At 53.6% G+C, this 13,059-nt stretch overlaps 2 protein-coding genes across 4 annotated transcripts in view; one reads left to right on the plus strand and one right to left on the minus strand.

The window, feature by feature from the left end:
* The window catches only part of LOC144487441 (leukocyte cell-derived chemotaxin-2-like), an 84,067-nt gene that overhangs the window by 49,865 nt on the left and 21,143 nt on the right, over positions 1–13,059 (plus strand). The window contains exon 1 of one of the 3 annotated variants that reach the window (XM_078205518.1): positions 2,906–2,988. The exons of 1 other annotated variant lie outside the window; for it this stretch is intronic. The gene's annotated coding sequence lies outside the window, so the exon portion shown is untranslated. Of the gene's footprint in view, positions 1–2,905; positions 2,989–8,585; positions 8,665–13,059 lie in introns of those variants that run through there. One more of the 3 variants, XM_078205515.1, reaches the window with a different exon arrangement.
* LOC144487438 (uncharacterized) overlaps positions 1–13,059 on the minus strand; it is a 59,979-nt gene that overhangs the window by 36,052 nt on the left and 10,868 nt on the right. The gene's annotated exons all lie outside the window — the stretch shown is intronic.

The following is a 13,059-nucleotide window of genomic DNA, read 5'->3' on the forward strand; positions in this document are numbered from 1 at the left end:
CCTGCACATTTTTGGACACTAAGCAGCAATTTAACATGGCCAATCCACCAAACCTGCACATCTTTGGACACTAAGGAGCAATTTAACATGGCCAATCCACCTATCCCGCACCACAGGTGTGAATGTGTAATGCAGCATGCCCTCTCCTATCCCTCTCCTCATTCCCTGAGGATGTAGCATACACACACACTGGCTCTGTGTGGAGTCAGGAATGAGATGGAGAGGTGGCTCTCGGAGGAGTTGGTATTTGAAAAAATTATTCCAGGAGATGTGGGTGTCACCGGCAAGGCCGACACTCCTAGTTGCCCCTTGTGTCTCGCTCGGCCATTTCGGGGGGCAGTTGAGATTCAACCACATTGGCTGTGGCTCTGGAGTCACATGTAGGCCAGACCGGGTAAGGACGGCAGATTTCCTTCCCTAAAGGAACCAGATGAGTTTTTCCGACAATGGGTCATCAGTAGATTCTTAATTCCAGATATTTTTTATTGAATTCAAATTCCACCATCTGCCGTGGCGGGATTCGAACCCGGGTCCAGAGAACAGTAATCTCTGGGTTCCTAATTTGATTTGATTTGATTTATTATTGTCACATGTATTGGGATACAGTGAAAAGTATTGTTTCTTGCGCGCTATACAGACAAAGCATACCATTCATAGAGTACATAGGGGAGAAGGATTTGATTTATTATTGTCACATGTATTGGGATACAGTGAAAAGTATTGTTTCTTGCGCGCTATACAGACAAAGCATACCGTTCATAGAGAAGGAAAGGAGAGAGTGCAGAATGGAGTGTTACAGTCATAGCTAGGGTGTAGAGAAAGATCAACTTAATGCGAGGTAGGTCCATTCAAAAGTCTGACAGCAGCAGGGAAGAAGCTGTTCTTGATTTGGTTGGTACGTGACCTCAGACTTTTGTATTAATTAATTAATCTCGGTGGGGAAGGGCTCAGAAATCATGACGACCAGGCTGGTTTACTCCCGGTAACCTGACGCAATGGCCGCCAGTCGCGGCTCTGTCTGTCCGAGAGGAAGTCGCTCACTTTTCCTGGGGCTTCCAAATCCCCAATCTCAGCCCCACCCAGGGCCGGCCAATCACCTGAGGGCCCAGAATCCCAGTGGCCAGCTCCGAGACCGAGCTCCCATGGGCGACGCACGCCCAGGTCGAATAGCCCAGTCTCTGAGACTCGCACCGGTGGGGGGGAGGGGGAGGCGGGGGGGGGGGACAGGAACCTGGAAAAGAAACCCCACGAGGATGGGAACCTTGCTGTGTTATTAAAAATCGGAGAAGTGGGGCAGGAGGGGAGGGGTCGTAAGGGGCAACGGTGAGCGTGCAGGTACAGCAGGCAGTAAAGAAGGCAAATGGTATGTTGGCCTTTATAGCGAGAGGATTCGAGTACAGGGATAGGGATGTTTTGCTGCAATTGGACAGGGCGTTGGTGAGGCCACGCCTGGAGTATTGTGTGCAGTTTTGGTGTCCTTATCTGAGGAAGGATGTCCTTGCTATAGAGGGAGCGCAGCGAGGGTTTACCAGGCTGATTCCTGGGATGGCAGGTATGTCGCATGAGGAGAGATTAAGTCGGCTAGGATTATATTCGCTGGAGTTTAGAAGAGTGAGAGGGGATCTCATAGAAACTTATAAAATTCTAACAGGGTTAGACAGGGTCGATTCAGAAAGAATGTTCCCAATGGTGGGGGGAGTCCAGAACGAGGGGTCACAGTTTGAGGATAAGGGGTAAACCATTTAGGACTGAGGTGAGGAGAAATTTCTTCACCCAGAGGGTGGTGAATGTGTGGAATTCACTCCCACAGAAAGTAGCTGAGGCCAAAATGCTGTGTGATTGCGAGAAGGAATTAGATATCGCTCTACATGATTGTGAGGGGCATGGACAAAGTGGAGCGTCAGAAGGCTTTTTCCCCAGGGTGGAAGAGTCAATGACCAGGGAGCATAAGTTTAAGGCGCGAGGGGCAAGGTTTAAAGGAGATGTACGAGGCAAGTTTGTTGATGGTGGGTGCCTGGAACTCGCTGCAAGGGGAGGTGGTGGAAGTGGATGCGATAGTGAGTTTTAAGGAGCGTCTGGACAAATACATGAATAGGATGGGAATAGAGGGATATGGTCCACGGAAGGGTAGGGGGTTTTAGTTCAGTCGGGGCAGCATGGTCGGTGCAGGCTTGGAGGGCCGAAGGGCCTGTTCCTGTGCTGTAATTTTCTTTGTTCTTGGGGCTAAAGGGATCGAGGGATATGGGGGGAAGGGGGGAATCAGGATATTGAATTCGATGATCAGCCATGATCGTGATGAACGGCGGAGGAGGCTCGAAGGGCCGAGTGGCCTCCTCCTGCTTCTAGTTTCCAAGTTTGCATTTTGGACGCCATTGGAAATTTGCTATGTCAACATTCCTTGCATGATTCCGTCACGCCCCCACGTCGGTGCACGGAGCGTTACCCCATGGCGCACGTTGCCCCCCTCTTCCCTCTTCCGCTAAAACCCCGCAGAATTCCCACTGCATTCCCCCTCCCCGGAACCCATCACAGAGCAAGGGGTGGCCATCCGGCCCGTCCAATCCATGGCGGGCGTGGCCACATGAGGCCATTATTTCCCTGTTGGCGCGTCACGTGATCTAGAAAAAGTTGCCAACTTTGGAGGGGGGGGAGTCTGGAGGGGGAGCAGAGGGGGTGGGGGACATACACCCCCCCCCCCTACCTCATCCTCCCCCCATCCCAAATTCTGCCCCCCCATCAAGAGGGAAGTGAGCCTGTCGTGAGCTCAATCGATCGACTGAGCTGTGTGTTTCAGATGGGCAAAGGTTAAGGGCAGAAGTTGGCAAGACGGTGCTTGACTCTCACCTCACTCGCCGGCTTATAAAAAGGTTTTTCCGGCACCTCCCGTCTCCCACACTTGTTTGTGCACCTGGGGCGAGAGGGAGCTGGAAAGTCGAGCGGCGCTCACTCAGAGGAACCCTAGGCCGGTGAGGACTGGCACCTGACGAGGTACTGAGGCAAATAGCTGGCTGACGGGGGAGGTGGGGGGATGCACAGCACGATCCCATTGGGGGTGAGCTGCGGCGGCGGGGGGGAGTGTGCAATCTCGTGTCTATACGGCGCTCGGGTTAACGTAACTGAGTATCCCACATGGAATCGCGATACCCGGGTCGCCGGGGATGGGACGATCGAATCCCGGGTCGGTTTTGAGGTGCGTCTTATGTAGAGTCACAGAAACTAGAAGCAGGAAGAGGCCATTCAGCCCTTCGAGCCTGCTCCGCCGTTCATTAGGATCATGGCTGATCATCCACTTCAATATCCTGATTCCCCCCCTTCCCCCCATATCCCTTGATCCCTTTAGCCCCAAGAGCGATATCTAATTCCTTCTTGAAATCACACAACATTTTGGCTCGCTCATCCACCGCGCAAATCAACTCCTTTCCGGCTTGGTCTGGGGCTCCCGCTCTGACCGAGACCGCAGAAAGACTACAAAGGGTCGTGAACGTAGCCCAGTCCCATCACGCAAACCAGCCTCCCATCCATTGACTCTGTCGACACTTCCCGCTGCCTCGGCAAAGCAGCCAGAATAATCAAGGACCCCACGCAGCCCGGACATTCTCTCTTCCACCTTCTCCCATCGGGAAAAAGATACAAAAGTCTGAGGTCACGTACCAACGGACTCAAGAACACCTTCTTCCCTGCTGCTGTCAGACTTTTGAATGGACCTACCTCGCATTAAGTTGATCTTTCTCTACACCCTAGCTATGACTGTAACACTACATTCTGCACCCTCTCCTTTCCTTCTCGATGAACAGTATGTTTTGTCTGTACAGCGCGCAAGAAACAATACTTTTCACTGTATCCCAATGCATGTGACAATAATAAATCAAATCCTTCTCCCCTATGTACTCTATGAACGGCATGCTTTGTCTGTGTAGCATGCAAGAAACAATACTTTTCACTGTATCCCAATACATGTGACAATAATAAATCAATTGGAATCAAATCAAATCAAATCAAATCAAATTCAAAATCAATCAAATCAAATCAAATTCAAAATCAAATCAAATTCAAAATCAATCAAATCAAATCAAATTCAAAATCAAATTGAATTCAAACTCAAATCGATGATCAGTAAGGAGGGGAGAGTGAGAGGGGGGTGGAGACGGTCTCGGGAAGAATTCCAGAGTTTGTGGCTCCCCCCCCCAGGGCAGCTGAAGGCACGACCGTCCAACATCGAAGTGTAGGAGGTCGGAGTTGGAGGAACAGAGAGATCTCGGAGGGGCTGGAAGACGTTGGGGGAATCAGGAGGGGAGTGAGGGGGGGGGAGGTGGTTGGTTTTGATGGAGTGGGGGCGGTGGGGGGGGGGGTGAAGTGAGGCCATTGGTGGGGGCGGCATTCGAAAGGCAAGCCGGAGGATTGTGAAATCCGAGGCATCGTGTGAAGGCAGTCGGCGAGAGAGAGGGTGTGTGAAGTGGGCACGGGGTTGGATTCGAGTGGTGGGGGGTGGTGGTTAGCGGACATCTGGAAGGTTGTGTAGAGGGTGGAGACGCCCCCCCACTTCCGTTAGGGGATTTTCCAGTCACGTCCGCCCCGAGACCGGAAATTTGGGCCCCAGGTCCGTGGATCTCTGAGCGGTCCGGCCAGATTTTCCACCCCGCCCGTGACGAATCCCATAGGATTTGAAAGATTGAATCCCCACCCAGGGGAGGGCGCTGTAAGGGTCAGGCCCAGAGGGCAGTTCTGAGGCTGGGAAGGCCGTGGGGGGAGGGGGTGGGGGAGGGGGCACAGTCTGATCCCGGTTGACGATTGCCGTCAAAAAAAAAAACGGCTTGGGGTCACCGAACCCTCCCGACATTCCCGGTCTCGCGTCGTGGAGGAACCGTGAGGGAGGGAGTTTCAGGGATTTTCCATCCCTCTCCTCACCACTCCCGTTCCGTCCAACATGGGAATTCGGAGCAGGAGTGGGCCATTCAGCCCTTCCATCCCACTCCGCCATTTGACGCCATCGCAGCTAATCTGATCCCGGGTCTCCAATCCGCCTTCCTGCCTGCTCCCCCTCACCCTCTATCCCGACTCTCATCCCAACTTTCTTGTCTCCGATTGAAAAAGGACAAAACCCAACAAATGAAAAAAGTTCGGAGCGTATCCTGAAACCTCCCTCGCTCCCGGACAGCTCTGTCGAGAATCCGGGCCTAACGAGGCTCTGGGCCTTTCCAGGCCTCAACCCAAGCTGAGTGCAAACCTGCCAGCGGGATAAAGTGAGGCCAGGTGACAGAGGGTGGGGCGGGGTGGGGTTTCCTTTTGTGGTGCTAAGAGTTCGTCACCCGTGGTTACGGGGCCTTGGAAAGAGATCGTCATTGGCCTGGGCACGTCATGAGGCTTGGCAAGGTGCCCTCTCTCTGCCCAATGGGAGCAGAGCCCTTAGCGTTGAGGGTGCCTTAATTCCTGTTGAGGGGACATTCTCCTGGGTTCACCGCGTGGTGAAACTCGTCACAGGTGGGTTAATGTTTGCACTCCTGTTGCTTGCCACCCTTGACATTTCGCAATTATTTGCCAGTTCCGCGTTTCGCAGTTTGGGAAGTTGCTTGCTCTGAAGTCCATGAATAACCCTCAACTGTAGCCAACTCCCATGGAATGCAGTCAAACCAGAACCTGTCCCTTCCTTGTCGGAATTCTGAGCCGGTTACTGCAGTACAATCCACCCAATCTCATCCCACTCTCCCCCCTCTCTTCCCGCACCCTTTAATATCCCACCCAGTCCAATCCCACTCTCCCCCTCACTCTCCGCACCCTTTAATATCCCACCCAGTCTAATCGCCCTCTCCCCATCACTCCCCTCACCCTTTAATATCCCACCCAGTCTAATCCCACTCTCCCCCTCACTCCCCACACCCTTTAATATGCCACCGAGTCTAATCCCACTCTCCCCCTCACTCTCCGCACCCTTTAATATCCCACCCAGTCTAATCCCACTCTCCCCCTCACTCCCCGCACCCTTTAATATCCCACCCAGTCTAATCCCACTCCCCCCTCGCTCCCCGCACCCTTTAATATCCCACCCAGTCTAATCCCACTCTCCCCCTCGCTCCCCGCACCCTTTAATATCCCACCCAGTCTAATCCCACTCCCCCCCTCACTCCCCGCTCCCGTTAATATCCCACCCAGTCTAATCCCACTCTCCCCCTCACTCTCCACAGCCTTTAATATACCACCCAGTCTAATCCCACTCTCCCCCTCACTCCCCGCACCCTTTAATATCCCACCCAGTCTAATCCCACTCTCCCCCCTCACTCCCCGCTCCCTTTAATATCCCACCCAGTCTAATCTCACTCTACCCCTCACTCCCCGCACCCTTTAACATCCCACCCAGTCTAATCCCACTCCCCCCCTTGTTCCCCGCACCCTTTAATATCCCACCCAGTCTAATCCCACTCGCCCCCTCACTCCCCGCACCCTTTAATATCCCACCCAGTCTTATCCCACTCGCCCCCTCACTCCCCGCACCCTTTAATATCCCTTCCCATCCTCTCTTTCTCTCTCTCCTTCTCTCTCTTTCTCCTTTCTCTCTTTCTCCCTCTTTCTCCTGTCTTTCTCCTCTTTTTCTCTCTGTTTCTACCCACCCTATCTCCCTCTCTTCTCTCCTCCTCTCTCTTTCTCCTTCTCTCTCTTTCTCTCTCTTTCTCTCTTTTCCTCTCACTTTCTCTCTCTCCTTCTCTCTCTTTCTCCTTTCTCTCCTTTCGCTTTCTACCCACTTTCTCAGTTTCTCTAACCGCCTCTCTTTCTCTCTCTCTGTCTCTTTCTCCTTTCTCTCTTTTGAAACATAGAAACAGAGAAAAACTACAGCACAAAACAGGCCCTTCGGCCCCACAAGTTGTGCCGAATGGCGGGGGGGGGAGGTGGTGGGGGAGGGGGGGGGGAGGGGGGGGGGCGGAGGCGGGGGGGGACAGAAACCTGGAAAAAAAACAAATCGGAGAAGTGGGGCAGGAGGGGAGGGGTCGTAAGGGGCAACGGTGAGCGCGCAGGTACAGCAGGCAGTAAAGAAGGCAAATGGTATGTTGGCCTTTATAGCGAGAGGATTTGAGTACAGGGATAGGGATGTTTTGCTGCAATTGGACAGGGCGTTGGTGAGGCCACACCTGGAGTATTGTGTGCAGTTTTGGTCTCCTTTTCTGAGGAAGGATGTCCTTGCTATAGAGGGAGCGCAGCGAAGGTTTACCAGGCTGATTCCTGGGATGGCAGGTCTGTCATATCAGGAGAGACTAAGTCGGCTAGGATTATATTCACTGGAGTTTAGGAGAGCGAGAGGGGATCTGATAGAAACTTATAAAATTCTAACAGGGTTCGACAGGGTGGATTCAGAAAGAATGTTCCCGATGGTGGGGGAGTCCAGAACGAGGGGTCACAGTTTAAGGATAAGGAGTAAACCATTTAGGACTGAGGTGAGGAGAAATTTCTTCACCCAGAGGGTGGTGAATGTGTGGAATTCACTCCCACAGAAAGTAACTGAGGCCAAAATGCTGTGTGATTGCGAGAAGGAATTAGATATCGCTCCACAAGATTGTGAGGGGCATGGACAAAGTGGAGCGTCAGAAGGCTTTTTCCCCAGGGTGGAAGAGTCAATGACCAGGGAGCATAAGTTTAAGGCGCGAGGGGCAAGGTTTAAAGGAGATGTACGAGGCAAGTTTGTTTTACACAGAGGATGGTGGGTGCCTGGAACTCGCTGCAAGGGGAGGTAGTGGAAGCGGATGCGATAGTGAGTTTTAAGGAGCGTCTGGACAAATACATGAATAGGATGGGAATAGAGGGATATGGTCCACGGAAGGGTAGGGGGCTTTAGTTCAGTCGGGCAGCATGGTCGGTGCAGGCTTGGAGGGCCGAAGGGCCTGTTCCTGTGCTGTAATTTTCTTTGTTCTTGGGGCTAAAGGGATCGAGGGATATGGGGGGATGGGGGGAATCAGGATATTGAATTCGATGATCAGCCATGATCGTGATGAACGGCGGAGGAGGCTCGAAGGGCCGAGTGGCCTCCTCCTGCTTCTAGTTTCCAAGTTTGTATTTTGGACGCCATTGGAAATTTGCTATGTCAACGTTCCTTGCATGATTCCGTCACGCCCCCACGTCGGTGCACGGAGCGTTACCCCATGGCGCACGTTGCCCCCCTCTTCCCTCTTCCGCTAAAACCCCGCAGAATTCCCACTGCATTCCCCCTCCCCGGAACCCATCACAGAGCAAGGGGTGGCCATCCGGCCCGTCGAATCCATGGCGGGCGTGGCCACATGAGGCCATTATTTCCCTGTTGGCGCGTCACGTGATCTGGAAAAAGTTGCCAACTTTGGAGGGGGGGGAGTCTGGAGGGGGAGCAGAGGGGGTGGGGGACATACACCCCCCCCCCTACCTCATCCTCCCCCCATCCCAAATTCTGCCCCCCCATCAAGAGGGAAGTGAGCCTGTCGTGAGCTCAATCGATCGACTGAGCTGTGTGTTTCAGACGGGCAAGGGTTAAGGGCAGAAGTTGGCAAGACGGTGCTTGACTCTCACCTCACTCGCCGGCTTATAAAAAGGTTTTCCCGGCACCTCCCGTCTCCCACACTTGTTTGTGCACCTGGGGAGAGAGGGAGCTGGAAAGGCGAGCGGCGCTCACTCAGAGGAACCCTAGGCCGGCGAGGACTGGCACCTGACGAGGTACTGAGGCAAATAGCTGGCTGACGGGGGAGGTGGGGGGATGCACAGCACGATCCCATTGGGGGTGAGCTGCGGCGGCGGGGGGGGAGTGTGCAATCTCGTGTCTATACAGCGCTCGGGTTAACGTAACTGAGTATTCCACATGGAATCGCGATACCCGGGTCGCCGGGGATGGGACGATCGAATCCCGGGTCGGTTTTGAGGTGCGTCTTATGTAGAGTCACAGAAACTAGAAGCAGGAAGAGGCCATTCAGCCCTTCGAGCCTGCTCCGCCGTTCATTAGGATCATGGCTGATCATCCACTTCAATATCCTGATTCCCCCCCTTCCCCCCATATCCCTTGATCCCTTTAGCCCCAAGAGCGATATCTAATTCCTTCTTGAAATCACACAACATTTTGGCTCGCTCATCCACCGCGCAAATCAACTCCTTTCCGGCTTGGTCTGGGGCTCCCGCTCTGACCGAGACCGCAGAAAGACTACAAAGGGTCGTGAACGTAGCCCAGTCCCATCACGCAAACCAGCCTCCCATCCATTGACTCTGTCGACACTTCCCGCTGCCTCGGCAAAGCAGCCAGAATAATCAAGGACCCCACGCAGCCCGGACATTCTCTCTTCCACCTTCTCCCATCGGGAAAAAGATACAAAAGTCTGAGGTCACGTACCAACGGACTCAAGAACACCTTCTTCCCTGCTGCTGTCAGACTTTTGAATGGACCTACCTCGCATTAAGTTGATCTTTCTCTACACCCTAGCTATGACTGTAACACTACATTCTGCACCCTCTCCTTTCCTTCTCGATGAACAGTATGTTTTGTCTGTACAGCGCGCAAGAAACAATACTTTTCACTGTATCCCAATGCATGTGACAATAATAAATCAAATCCTTCTCCCCTATGTACTCTATGAACGGCATGCTTTGTCTGTGTAGCATGCAAGAAACAATACTTTTCACTGTATCCCAATACATGTGACAATAATAAATCAATTGGAATCAAATCAAATCAAATCAAATTCAAAATCAATCAAATCAAATCAAATTCAAAATCAAATCAAATTCAAAATCAATCAAATCAAATCAAATTCAAAATCAAATTGAATTCAAACTCAAATCGATGATCAGTAAGGAGGGGAGAGTGAGAGGGGGGTGGAGACGGTCTCGGGAAGAATTCCAGAGTTTGTGGCTCCCCCCCCCAGGGCAGCTGAAGGCACGACCGTCCAACATCGAAGTGTAGGAGGTCGGAGTTGGAGGAACAGAGAGATCTCGGAGGGGCTGGAAGACGTTGGGGGAATCAGGAGGGGAGTGAGGGGGGGGGAGGTGGTTGGTTTTGATGGAGTGGGGGCGGTGGGGGGGGGGGGTGAAGTGAGGCCATTGGTGGGGGCGGCATTCGAAAGGCAAGCCGGAGGATTGTGAAATCCGAGGCATCGTGTGAAGGCAGTCGGCGAGAGAGAGGGTGTGTGAAGTGGGCACGGGGTTGGATTCGAGTGGTGGGGGGTGGTGGTTAGCGGACATCTGGAAGGTTGTGTAGAGGGTGGAGACGCCCCCCCACTTCCGTTAGGGGATTTTCCAGTCGCGTCCGCCCCGAGACCGGAAATTTGGGCCCCAGGTCCGTGGATCTCTGAGCGGTCCGGCCAGATTTTCCACCCCGCCCGTGACGAATCCCATAGGATTTGAAAGATTGAATCCCCACCCAGGGGAGGGCGCTGTAAGGGTCAGGCCCAGAGGGCAGTTCTGAGGCTGGGAAGGCCGTGGGGGGAGGGGGTGGGGGAGGGGGCACAGTCTGATCCCGGTTGACGATTGCCGTCAAAAAAAAAAACGGCTTGGGGTCACCGAACCCTCCCGACATTCCCGGTCTCGCGTCGTGGAGGAACCGTGAGGGAGGGAGTTTCAGGGATTTTCCATCCCTCTCCTCACCACTCCCGTTCCGTCCAACATGGGAATTCGGAGCAGGAGTGGGCCATTCAGCCCTTCCATCCCACTCCGCCATTTGACGCCATCGCGACTAATCTGATCCCGGGTCTCCAATCCGCCTTCCTGCCTGCTCCCCCTCACCCTCTATCCCGACTCTCATCCCAACTTTCTTGTCTCCGATTGAAAAAGGACAAAACCCAACAAATGAAAAAAGTTCGGAGCGTATCCTGAAACCTCCCTCGCTCCCGGACAGCTCTGTCGAGAATCCGGGCCTAACGAGGCTCTGGGCCTTTCCAGGCCTCAACCCAAGCTGAGTGCAAACCTGCCAGCGGGATAAAGTGAGGCCAGGTGACAGAGGGTGGGGCGGGGTGGGGTTTCCTTTTGTGGTGCTAAGAGTTCGTCACCCATGGTTACGGGGCCTTGGAAAGAGATCGTCATTGGCCTGGGCACGTCATGAGGCTTGGCAAGGTGCCCTCTCTCTGCCCAATGGGAGCAGAGCCCTTAGCGTTGAGGGTGCCTTAATTCCTGTTGAGGGGACATTCTCCTGGGTTCACCGCGTGGTGAAACTCGTCACGGGTGGGTTAATGTTTGCACTCCTGTTGCTTGCCACCCTTGACATTTCGCAATTAATTGCCAGTTCCGCGTTTCGCAGTTTGTGAAGTTGCTTGCTCTGAAGTGCATGAATAACCCTCAACTGTAGCCAACTCCCATGGAATGCAGTCAAACCAGAACCTGTCCCTTCCTTGTCGGAATTCTGAGCCTGTTACTGCAGTACAGTCCACCCAGTCTCATCCCACTCTCCCCCCTCTCTTCCCGCACCCTTTAATATCCCACCCAGTCTAATCCCACTCTCCCCCTCACTCCCTGCACCCTTTAATATCCCACCCACTCTAATCGCCCTCTCCCCATCACTCCCCTCACCCTTTAATATCCCACCCAGTCTAATCCCACTCTCCCCCTCACTCCCCACACCCTTTAATATGCCACCGAGTCTAATCCCACTCTCCCCCTCACTCTCCGCGCCCTTTAATATCCCACCCAGTCTAATCCCACTCTCCCCCTCACTCCCCGCACCCTTTAATATCCCACCCAGTCTAATCCCACTCCCCCCTCGCTCCCCGCACCCTTTAATATCCCACCCAGTCTAATCCCACTCCCCCCCTCACACCCCGCACCCTTTAACATCCCACCCAGTCTCATCCCACTCTCCCCCCTCTCTTCCCGCACCCTTTAATATCCCACCCAGTCTAATCCCACTCTCCCCCTCACTCACTGCACCCTTTAATATCCCACCCAGTCTAATCGCCCTCTCCCCATCACTCCCCTCACCCTTTAATATCCCACCCAGTCTAATCCCACTCTCCCCCTCACTCCCCACACCCTTTAATATGCCACCGAGTCTAATCCCACTCTCCCCCTCACTCTCCGCACCCTTTAATATCCCACCCAGTCTAATCCCACTCTCCCCCTCACTCCCCGCACCCTTTAATATCCCACCCAGTCTAATCCCACTCCCCCCTCGCTCCCCGCACCCTTTAATATCCCACCCAGTCTAATCCCACTCCCCCCCTCACACCCCGCACCCTTGAACATCCCACCCAGTCTAATTCCACTCCCCCCTCACTCCCCGCACCCTTTAATATCCCACCCAGTCTAATCCCACTCTCCCCCCTCACTCCCCGCACCCTTTAATATCCCACCCAGTCTAATCCCACTCTCCCCCTCACTCTCCGCAGCCTTTAATATACCACCCAGTCTAATCCCACTCTCCCCCCTCGCTCCCCGCACCCTTTAATATCCCACCCAGTCTAATCCCACTCCCCCCCTCACTCCCCGCACCCTTTAATATCCCACCCAGTCTAATCCCACTCTCCCCCCTCACTCCCCGCTCCCTTTAATATCCCACCCAGTCTAATCTCACTCTCCCCCTCACTCCCCGCACCCTTTAACATCCCACCCAGTCTAATCCCACTCCCCCCCTTGCTCCCCGCACCCTTTAATATCCCACCCAGTCTAATCCCACTCGCCCCCTCACTCCCCGCACCCTTTAATATCCCACCCAGTCTAATCCCACTCGCCCCCTCACTCCCCGCACCCTTTAATATCCCTTCCCATCCTCTCTTTCTCTCTCTCCTTCTCTCTCTTTCTCCTTTCTCTCTTTCTCCCTCTTTCTCCTGTCTTTCTCCTCTTTTTCTCTCTGTTTCTACCCACCCTATCTCCCTCTCTTCTCTCCTCCTCTCTCTTTCTCCTTCTCTCTCTTTCTCTCTCTTTCTCTCTTTTCCTCTCACTTTCTCTCTCTCCTTCTCTCTCTTTCTCCTTTCTCTCCTTTCGCTTTCTACCCACTTTCTCAGTTTCTCTAACCGCCTCTCTTTCTCTCTCTCTGTCTCTTTCTCCTTTCTCTCTTTTGAAACATAGAAACAGAGAAAAACTACAGCACAAAACAGGCCCTTCGGCCCCACAAGTTGTGCCGAATGGCGGGGGGGG

This window comes from Mustelus asterias, unplaced genomic scaffold (genome assembly GCF_964213995.1).
Source record: "Mustelus asterias unplaced genomic scaffold, sMusAst1.hap1.1 HAP1_SCAFFOLD_785, whole genome shotgun sequence".
Classification (NCBI taxonomy): Eukaryota; Metazoa; Chordata; class Chondrichthyes; order Carcharhiniformes; family Triakidae; genus Mustelus; species Mustelus asterias.